The sequence below is a fragment of the Fukomys damarensis genome, unplaced genomic scaffold (assembly GCF_012274545.1).
Source record: "Fukomys damarensis isolate Sample0158 unplaced genomic scaffold, DMR_v1.0_HiC HiC_scaffold_35, whole genome shotgun sequence".
In the NCBI taxonomy this organism is placed as follows: Eukaryota; Metazoa; Chordata; class Mammalia; order Rodentia; family Bathyergidae; genus Fukomys; species Fukomys damarensis.
The window spans coordinates 45551865-45562134 of NW_022900947.1; positions in this window are offsets into that span (position 1 = coordinate 45551865).

The following is a 10270-nucleotide window of genomic DNA, read 5'->3' on the forward strand; positions in this document are numbered from 1 at the left end:
ATATGTATATATATATATGTATACCTATATTATTGTAATGTTATGTTTCTAACTTCTTGGGGGTGATATCTAAAAGCAGAATAGTTGGGTTGAACCATTTCTATTTTTAGTCTCTTTTAAAATGTATGAAGAAAATAAAAGTATGAGCCTAACCAAAAGGGAACACACCCCAAATTTTAAAGATCCAGCAAAAACCTGGAAATATTGACAGTCTGATAGAATACATACAAATTGTTATAGCAATGGTAGGATTGGTCTATCATGTCTGGTGTTCCTGAGGGCTGATAATAATAAAACAGAATACGTACAGGTTCTTAGGGGTTTCCAAGAAAGTGAGTATTTCCTCTCTTACTGCCTTTTTCTGTCTCTCTTGATATTATTCAGTTTTATTCAAAATTTTGTAGTTTTGCTAGTAGCTGATTCTTTTATTCTGGAAAAAAATTTAAAAATCAGAATACACATAACCTCATTTTTTGATAATGAAGAGACAGGCTCAGTTTTCACGGCTCATTCTGCTTAGTTGTTTTCTTCCCTTCATTATTCATGGCACTTTCTTAGTAGTTTCCTTTCTTTTGTCCTACTCAGCAGGTGAGCTCAATCATTCAGGTTCAATCCTTTATTTACACCATCTCATCCTTGGATGCCCTGGAAAGCAGAGCCCCATACCAAAGTCAGCATTTTCCCTTTGTATTAGTGAGTGTGAGTTCAGGTATGCCAAAGTGAGGGAAAAGGTTTCTGAGTGAAGAAAAGAAGAAGTACACATCTGCAAGGAATTAACTGAGCTTGTTATTAAATCCTCATATAGGAAGAACTCTTGAGAAGTCATAAAATATCCATCTCGCTAAAGTTAACGTGTGTGGAAAGAGAAAGAAATATTTACCCATATATTCCTATTTTCCATGGTCAGAGATGTATTTCAAGGTACTTTAACTTTCTGGCATGGCCAAGAGGTACAATCATTAATGCTGGCTGAGCTCTATGTGGCATTTCCTGCCTCAACTCCAAGGAGAACCCGAGGAGAGGATCACAGAGGGCAGGAGAGGAGAGGAAAGTGAAAATAAAAGGCATCATCACGAAACAAGCCCGTCAGCTTCTTCAGATAAGAGAGCAGTCAACATTGCTGTAGGAGTCATTGCTGCAGAGATAAAGGGAGTGGAGAAAATGATAAAGGTCTTAGGAAGGCAAGGAGTTAAGGTAAACGAGAAATGTCTGTGTGAGAAATGTCCACAGCACTTTCATATCTCTCACTGCCAGTTCGCGTTCTGATAGGAATTTGGGCTTGATACACACACACACACACACACACACACACACATACACTCCACTTGAACCTTATAGGTTAAGAAAATATTTTTCACTGGACTTGCAACCTACTTCCTTGGTAGCACTGGGAAAAAAATTCTATAGGCTTGTTGGTTTAAATAATGAGATATAAGAAGTCTCATTTTCGCGCCTCCCTACAATAAAGATCTCCTGCCGGACCTCTCGGTGCGTGAGTGGCCTAATTGGGAAGAGGCACCCGAAAGGGCACGCGAACCCCCCCTTTCATCATGCATGGAAGTTCAAAAAAAAAAAACTAAGCTCCTGTTTAAAACAGAACAATTTTACGTAAAAAAACATGAGTAAAGTGATGAACATTTAAAATTATTCAGAGGACATTTGTTCAACTTCTCCTGCCGGACCTCTCGGTGCGTGAGTGGCCTAATTGGGAAGAGGCACCCGAAAGGGCACGCGAACCCCCCCTTTCATCATGCATGGAAGTTCAAAAAAAAAAAACTAAGCTCCTGTTTAAAACAGAACAATTTTACGTAAAAAAACATGAGTAAAGTGATGAACATTTAAAATTATTCAGAGGACATTTGTTCAACTTATATAAAATATAATTCAGATGAAAAATTATATAAATTTTGCATTAAGAACCAAAATCCAACAATATGTTGTATACAAGAAACACACCTAGTGCAGAAAGACGCCCACAGACTGAAATCGAAAGGATGGAAAACAGTTCTCCACATGACAGGATCCCAGAAAAAAGCAGGAATAGCAATCTTATTTGCAGACAAAGTAAATTTCAAAGCAAAACTGATTAAGAGAGACAAAGGCCACTACATCCTTGTAAAGGGAACAATTCAAGAGGAAGAGATGACAATCATAAACATATATGCATCAATATTTTTTTTTTTTGGTACCGGGAATCGAACTCAGGTCCTTGTGCTTACGAGGCAGGCCGCCGAACCGCTGAGCTAAATCCCTGGCCCTGCATCAAATATTAATGCCCCAACTATATAAAACAAATATTAAGTAATATGAAAAACCAAATAAGCACTACTACAATTGTAGTGGAGGATCTAAATACCCCAGTATCACAAATGGACAGATCATCTAGGCAAAAATTCAACACTGAAATACAAGAACTGAACCAAGTTTTTGAGCATATGGACTTAATAGAAGTCTATAGAGTGTTCCACCCAACATAATGAGAATATACATTATTTTCCTCTGCACATGGGTCATTATCCAAGATAGATCACATATTAGCTCATAGAACAGGTTTGAATAAATGCAAAGGAATCGAAGTTATCCCCTGTATATTATCAGATCATAGTGCAATCAAGCTGGAGATCAATAGCATAAGAAACCGTAGGAACTTCACAAACACATGGAAATTGAACAACACTCTCCTGAACAATCAATGGGTCACAGAGGAAATTAAACTTTGCCTGAAAATTAACTGCTCTAATAAATTATTTAAGAATTTACTTCCTGGGAATACTTAAGAGAGCAGCAGCTGTGTTTAGTAAGTCAACAAGATTTTCTTATTTCTAATGCATTAATTTCTAAAAGGGGTAAAGATACTTTTAATAAGAAAATCTTTCAATGTTTGAGTTAAATACAACTCATTTGTCCAACAGGAGTAATTTCTTATTGTGCAGATACTATCAATTATAATTAATGCTTGAATTTAATTTTGACAGCCTGTATCTAATAGTAGAATTGCATAAGCAACTGTAAATCTGTTAGCAACTACTTGATTGACTTCATGCCATCATTTATGTACATCGCAGCTCACAGACTTTTAATATATTCCCCACCTGAATTTGTAATTAGTGGATTTAAACCGGCACAGCTACCATCACTGTTGAGAAGCAATGCAGAGTCAGGGACTCTATCACTTTAACTCTCACCGCTATGTTTACAAAATATAATCAAAACAGTCATCTCTGTCTGAGACGCTTCTTATACTTGAAGCTTTCTCCCCGACACTCCCATGTTTCCTACACTTCCCTTTAGAGATTTAGCATTTGGTGTACAATGTTTTCCAATAGTGAAATTCAGTCTGAGCAAAAGGTAGATATAAGGTGTTATGTGAGACCCTACAAAGCCTTTCTAAAAAATGGTAACAGAACTAAATAAATAAAGGAGAAATCAACAAGCATTCAGCCTTACTTCACTGGCAGGGCTCACAGAGTTCATAGCAGGTGAGCAAGAGTGGCTCAAGCTCACCACATACTTCCAAGAATGTATCATTGTTATTGGGAGAATTGAGTTTAAGTATATGTGAGATGTAAACGTTATAGAAAATTTCCTTGTTTTGTTCTTATTGTACTTAAAAATATATATTCTTTAGCCAAAAACAAGTTTTAATTTTGTATATATTTTTCCAATAAAATGCACAAAATAAAACTTCAAATTGTAGTTCCCTTTTAAAAAATAAAAGTCACTGAAAAATGGCACTATGTACATTTGGCTTTTATACACCTTTGTTTTAGAGTTTCAACCTGTGTACTATAGAAGTTTACCAGCCACTTTGGCCTCCATGACTCAAGAGCACATAACTTTGGCCATTGGTGGGAAAAACTGACCCAAATATTGCCAAATGACACCTCCATATCAAACATCCCAACCCCGAGAAGCACTGGTCTATAACAGAGCCCCCAAAACAAATGTTACTGTATTTTTACAGCACAACTGTTCTTATACTATCCACAATTTGGGGCTATAAATTAATATGTTCAATAGTTAGTAATTATTTTCATTTTATAAAGAAATACATTTGCAGGTCTATTGTCCAAAAAGTAGAAGAAAGGTCATAGTATCTAATTTCAGAATAGTACCACAGTTCATGATAGTGCAGACTGTAGTAGATCAAAGAGACAGGCTAGTTAATGAATTTTAACTATTGATTCAACAATCAATAACATTTTTACAACTAAAATATGTACACTAATTAATACTGATCATAAAGATGGTCAATAATATTGAATGTTATTTTTCTAGTCTGTTTTGAAACATATAAATACAGAAGATTATAAAAATTCTTATCATAAAAGTATTGAACACTATCATTTAAATTTATAATATTGATTTTTAAAATAAAATTTCTAAATATAAATAGAAAATTTTATGGCATGCAAATCAATGAATCCCAAATCAACAGCAAATATCTGACTAGCTTTAAGATAATAGTCATCATCATTACATTAAGGAGAATAAATCCTCCATTATATGTTTTTCATTTACTATTATCATTCAAACCCCTAGCACTGAAATAAAATTTGAAGATAAGAAAAGATAATAAGATGAGAACAATACAACACAATGTGTTACTCAAGTAGTAAATTTAGAAAAATAGATAACAGCTGGGGATTTAGCTCAGTGGTTCTGCCGACTGCCCCACAAGTGCAAAGTCCCAAGTTTGATACCCAGTACCAAAAAAAAAAAAAAGAAAAAAAGAAAGAAATAAAGAGAGAAAGAGAAAGAAAGAAAGAAAGAAAGAAAGAAAGAAAGAAAGAAAGAAAGAAAAATAGATGACAATACAAATGCATAAAAATAAAAATTTCTTAGGTTAACAGTAACCAACATGAATATATAATAAAAATTTTATTCTTAACAAAGATATGATATAAACCAATTAGGATTTAAATATATATTAAAAATCACAACAAAATATAAACTAAACAAAATTAAAGAGAAATATATTAATCCTTAAAAATCAATAAAACTGCTGAATTATAGAAGAAAATAATTTTGAAGCAAAGAATTATATTTTTATGTATTGGAAATCTGAAAAATGCAAAGGTTATATTACAAAAGTAGCCAGCATATACTGACTACATTTCATATGTGCACATTTATGTTATAAATTACAAATATTTTATATAAAATTTCCTAATAAATTTTACAGAAATTTATAAAATTGGTATCATGACAAAAGCCAACATGAGAGAAACAAACATGAAATTACTGACTGAAAGAACCAGTCTGTGAAATTAAGCAAGGTATGATCTCCTACTCACTCCTTTATTATTCCTTTTAATTTTTAAGTTTAAAAATATCAAAAAAGAAGCAATTTTGCACTACATTCTGTAATAATGAGATATACTTGTTTTTCTCTATTTTGAAAATGATTGATTATAGATGTATAGCCCACATGGCTTGAATGCATATCTAGTAGGCACTGCACTGAACTTTTACAGATTCTTGAAACAGTGGTTGTGGCCTCTTTTTATATAATGATTATTATGAAGCTACACTTCCTATAAAAAGATTTAAGTGAATTAAGCTTAAATCTAATGAACCTAAAATAGAAATATGAATCAAAGGCAAACATCTAAGCTATATAAATTGGAACAAAATCAAAATTTCATTTACATATTTCACTTGTCAGACTACTGCATTTCTTCTTAGATTATTTCAATTGCAACATTTAACTATAAAAAATTTCAAATTTTATATTTCTATAACTGAGTCTCTATTCATATATTCATCATTGCAAATGCTTTTTGCTCCCAAACTGACATATTTATAAAAATAATTATGAAAAAAAGCAGGTGGAAGGTTGCTTGAATTTTATATTTCCATATAAGAATAAAATTACTGTCTAACATTGATCTTTTGGATTAATTTGTATTTATTTTCCCTACACTCATAATATGTACACTTACAAAAAGGGAATATTTAAAGAAACAGTTATTTATGTGAGAAAATATAAGGAAAATATCAACAAAGTTTAAATAATAAATTATCCCAGGAATGTTTCTTTCCCTTTAAGGTGATAATTGTATAACATATATGGATGTTAGGATGGAGATCACCTTAACTGACTTCAGAATGTACCTGAAGAATTGGTGGAGCAAACTTCTGGATGTTTCTGCATCGGTCATGAAGATGTCATCTTGAGAACTATGTCTTACTCCTTTCCCCTTTTTCTCTGGTTCTGCTCCCCTACTCTGCTTCCCAGCTGCCATCAACTAAACAGTTTTGCTCTTCCAAGTCCAACCATGATGTTTCTGCCTTGAAACCCACTGCTTACTTATTTTCCTTAAACTTGAGCTTAGTTGTATCTCTCCTTTAAATTGTAGATGTCAAGTATTGATTCCACTAGTGGGAAAAGTGATAATACCCTGTTTCCTTGACAGAAATGCAGACAGTAAAGGCCAGGCTCAGGAAGTTTCAGATGGAAGCAAGAACTCATTGTCAATTGGGGAAATTCTGGCAAAGAACTCATATGCATTTTCTCTATGTCTTTAGACTATTGAAAACTGAGATAAAAGGTGGTGATTTAATTTCTGATCTGGCAGAGAAAATTTCAGAGCTACGCAACATTTAGGCTGTGGTATGGGGTCTGCTAGCTGCTTTTAATTAGATTTATAGTGAGAATCAGGGGAAAAATAAGAACAGAAACATTTGAAAAATTAAAAGTTTGGCCCAGAAGGAACCATGTGTAAAGTTGGAGTCTAAGGAGATATAGATCTAAAGGGATTAGCATCATAAAAAGAAATTAAATACTTTATACAGGAACAAGAAGAAAGGTATCTTGAAGGTATCTCAAGAATTAACAGGATCCCACTCATTACAGTCTCAAATTGCAAGTATTTCAGATGAGTCATCAACCCAGTCTTGGAGAAGAACCCTCCAACTCCTAGGGAATTGACTCCTAGGGATTTATTTTATGATGTCAAACCACACAGAAAAACAGAGCTATTGCTTCCATGGTCCAAATATGCCTGGCAAAATAGTGCTGCATTTTGCAAGCATGCAGGGTGAAAGAGCGATAGGTCATGGACACTTCTATTCAGAGGGTAGTGTGTGAAGCTGCAGGAATGAAGTCAGTGATGCAGTGGGGAATTCAGGAAGTTGGAGATAGCAGGAACGTAGAATATCTGCCAAGGAAAGCTGCAGGCTAATAAAGGCAGCCCAAGGAGGCCATGTGAGTATGCTGCTCAAGCTTGGGAGCTCACAGCCATTGCTCCAGATACAAATTACCTATAGGACTCACTGTTTGCCCTGCTTGATTTCAGTCTTAGTTTGGCTCAATTCTTTTTTATCATCCTATTCCTTTTTATGTTGGGAATGGTTTACCTTGTGCCATGGCACCACGGGGTTATGTAATTTGTCTTTGATATTTGTAGGAGTTCACAGCTAAGTATCTGCCTCCACTCTCATAAAAGAGATTGATTTGGGCATTTGAAATTTTCTGGAGTTTTTGAGACTTTGCAGAAGTCATTGTTGCCTGTATGCTTATATGCAAGATTGCAGTAGCCAAAAGTATAAAATTGTGCTTGCTGGTATTTGGAGATTTAAGGGGATGTCTTTGGGAGTTCAAATTGATAATGGTTTGGATGGAGTATCAGCTTGATTGACTTTGGGATCTACCTGGGGTTTTAGGTGGAACAACTTCCAGTTATGTCCTAGCCACCATAAACTGAGAAGCTTTGTTTCTCTGTGTCCTTTCTTGATCACATCTCTGAACAGATCCTGCTGATCATAGACTGAAACAATAAACCAATTATATGTCTTCTTCAAGTTTTGGGTGTCAGGTGTTACATCCCCCAACTCTAAAGAGATATAACCCATGACTAAGTGTCTTTCAGTTTAGGTAGTGTTAGGAAATATTCTGTTGAATTTAAAAATAAATTTTCAATATTAGTGCTACACGATAGATTAACATTACATTAATTGGCTTAAAAATCTCTAAAATAAAACTGGTATTTTACATAACTAACACAATGCTTAAGTCTATTATTATAACATTTCGAACTTAATTATATTTGGTCTTTCAAGGTTGAGACAACTTTTATGGAAAATAACTAAAAATTTGAACAAAATAATAGTAGTGTCCAAATGATAGTAGAGTCAGAATTTGCTTGTTTGTGTCAGTTTTATCGTCTGCAACATAAGATGAGAATGCAGGGATATAATGCCACCCTTAATATTTAAAGTGGGGTTAACTTGAAGTAACACAATATGGTGATGTTGGCCTTGGAAAGTCAAATAGAATTCTGTGTTCCTCAGTGAGCTTTCAGCAGTCAGTAGTAAAGATGCTTCAGTGATAGAAACTGGTAATGCATTCTTTCTAGTGAGGCCAGAACTTCCCATCATGGCTGCATCTTGATAGTGCTAGAGAAGTAAACTGCTATTTTTTTCATCTGTATTGATGTTTCTTATCAAATGGAAAATCTTTCCAAATATCTTAGTAAAAATCATGTTGCTATAAAAACTAAGAAAATTTATTTTACTGCATTTTATTAAATTACTAAGAAATAATTGTGCTTTGGTGTTAAATATAAAAAATATCTTCACAGAATAAAAAAAACATGCACACACATGGATGCCCAAACATTGTTTTAATAATATAAAAAGGAGTATTTTGAAAAAATAATTTCTCATTTTTCTACATTTCTGCTTAAAACCATTATCAAAAGTGAAAAATATTTACTGGATTTTAAAAATAAATCATTAGTTCATGGTAAATATTAATATGTTGAGTTATTTTTCACTTATGTTGGTAATTATGAAAACATAAGCAACTGACTTGTATTTTCAAATAAATCTGAAATCACTCTGTACTTCAGAAATATCTTTAATTCTGGAGAGGTTGAATGTGATCTGCCATCTACACTTAAGGTTATTTGTCCATGACAAAGCTGGGTCTGATCAACTGATTTTATTTAATTAATTAATTAACTTTATTTATTTATTTTTGGTACTGGGGATCAAACTCGGGTCCTTGCACTTGAGAGGCAGGTAGTAGAACCACATCAACTGATTTTGGGGGGGCGGGGTAATTGGATTCAAACTCGGGTCCTTGCACTTGAGAGGCAGGTAGTAGAACCACATCAACTGATTTTGGGGGGGGCGGGGTAATTGGATTTTTGAGACAGGGTCTCACTACGTAGTTCAGACTGCTCTGGAACTCACTGTGTACCCCAGGCTGGTCTCGAAGTCGCAGCGATCCTCCTGTCCCAGCCTCCTGAGTGCTGAGATTATAGGCGTGCACCACCACACCTGGCTTCAACTGATTTTTCAATGTAATGCTTGTGTCTGATTTTGTATCCTAAAATGTGAACAGGCAGATTAGGAAATACCAAATTTACCACATCTTTGACATATCCAATTCTAAAAGTGACAAAATTATCTTCTATAATGAAGTTACTATTACATATTCCTTTTAAAATGCGATGTCCAAAGTATAAGGAAATTGAATAATTTCCCAATAGCTGCACAATTAGGAAGTCTCTAAATTCTGTTCTTGGCAGTAATATATTCTTTTTAAAAATTATGAATAAGATTCTGTGACCTAGAGAAATCAAACTTCTCATCAAGTTCCAAAGAACAAGGAAGTGACTGATTTTGGTTGAAAAAATAATTCTGATCCTTGTTGGGTATTTGTATGTCTACAAGCACATTCCTAGTATGGCCAAGCATTACTGGTTGCAGTATTTCATACTTGCCACTTACATGATATCTTTTAGCCAAAATTTCTTTTTCTAGTAAGTCTCATTCCAATAAAAGTATTTAACAATGCAATCTAAGTTTATGTAGCACATTTCTAAAGAAAGCTATGACCAACAAGTACATAGAAAAAAAAATAGACATCAAAATTATTCCACATTCTTACCAACTTCAGGAGCAGATCGGGTTTCTGAGATGATCTGACAAGTTGTCCAGGAAATCTCAAGATCAAATTCTACTTACATCTCAACTGAAACTGGAACTGTCACCAGAAAATGGTGTTTCTTAGACCTATTTGAAAAGAGATGAGATTTGCTTTACTTTAATGAAGTTTGAAATTGCCAAGTTGAGAAATATAATGGTCTTCTGATGCAATTCCCAATGTACCCCTCCACGGAGAACTAGCCAGAATCTTGACACCCCCTTCTCCAAAAGAATAGCAAGAACAAATCTTATAGAGCTTCCCGACTGGAAAAAAAATGATAGTAATTTAGCTCAGTGGTTCAGTGGCCTGCCTTCTTTCAATCCCTGGTTA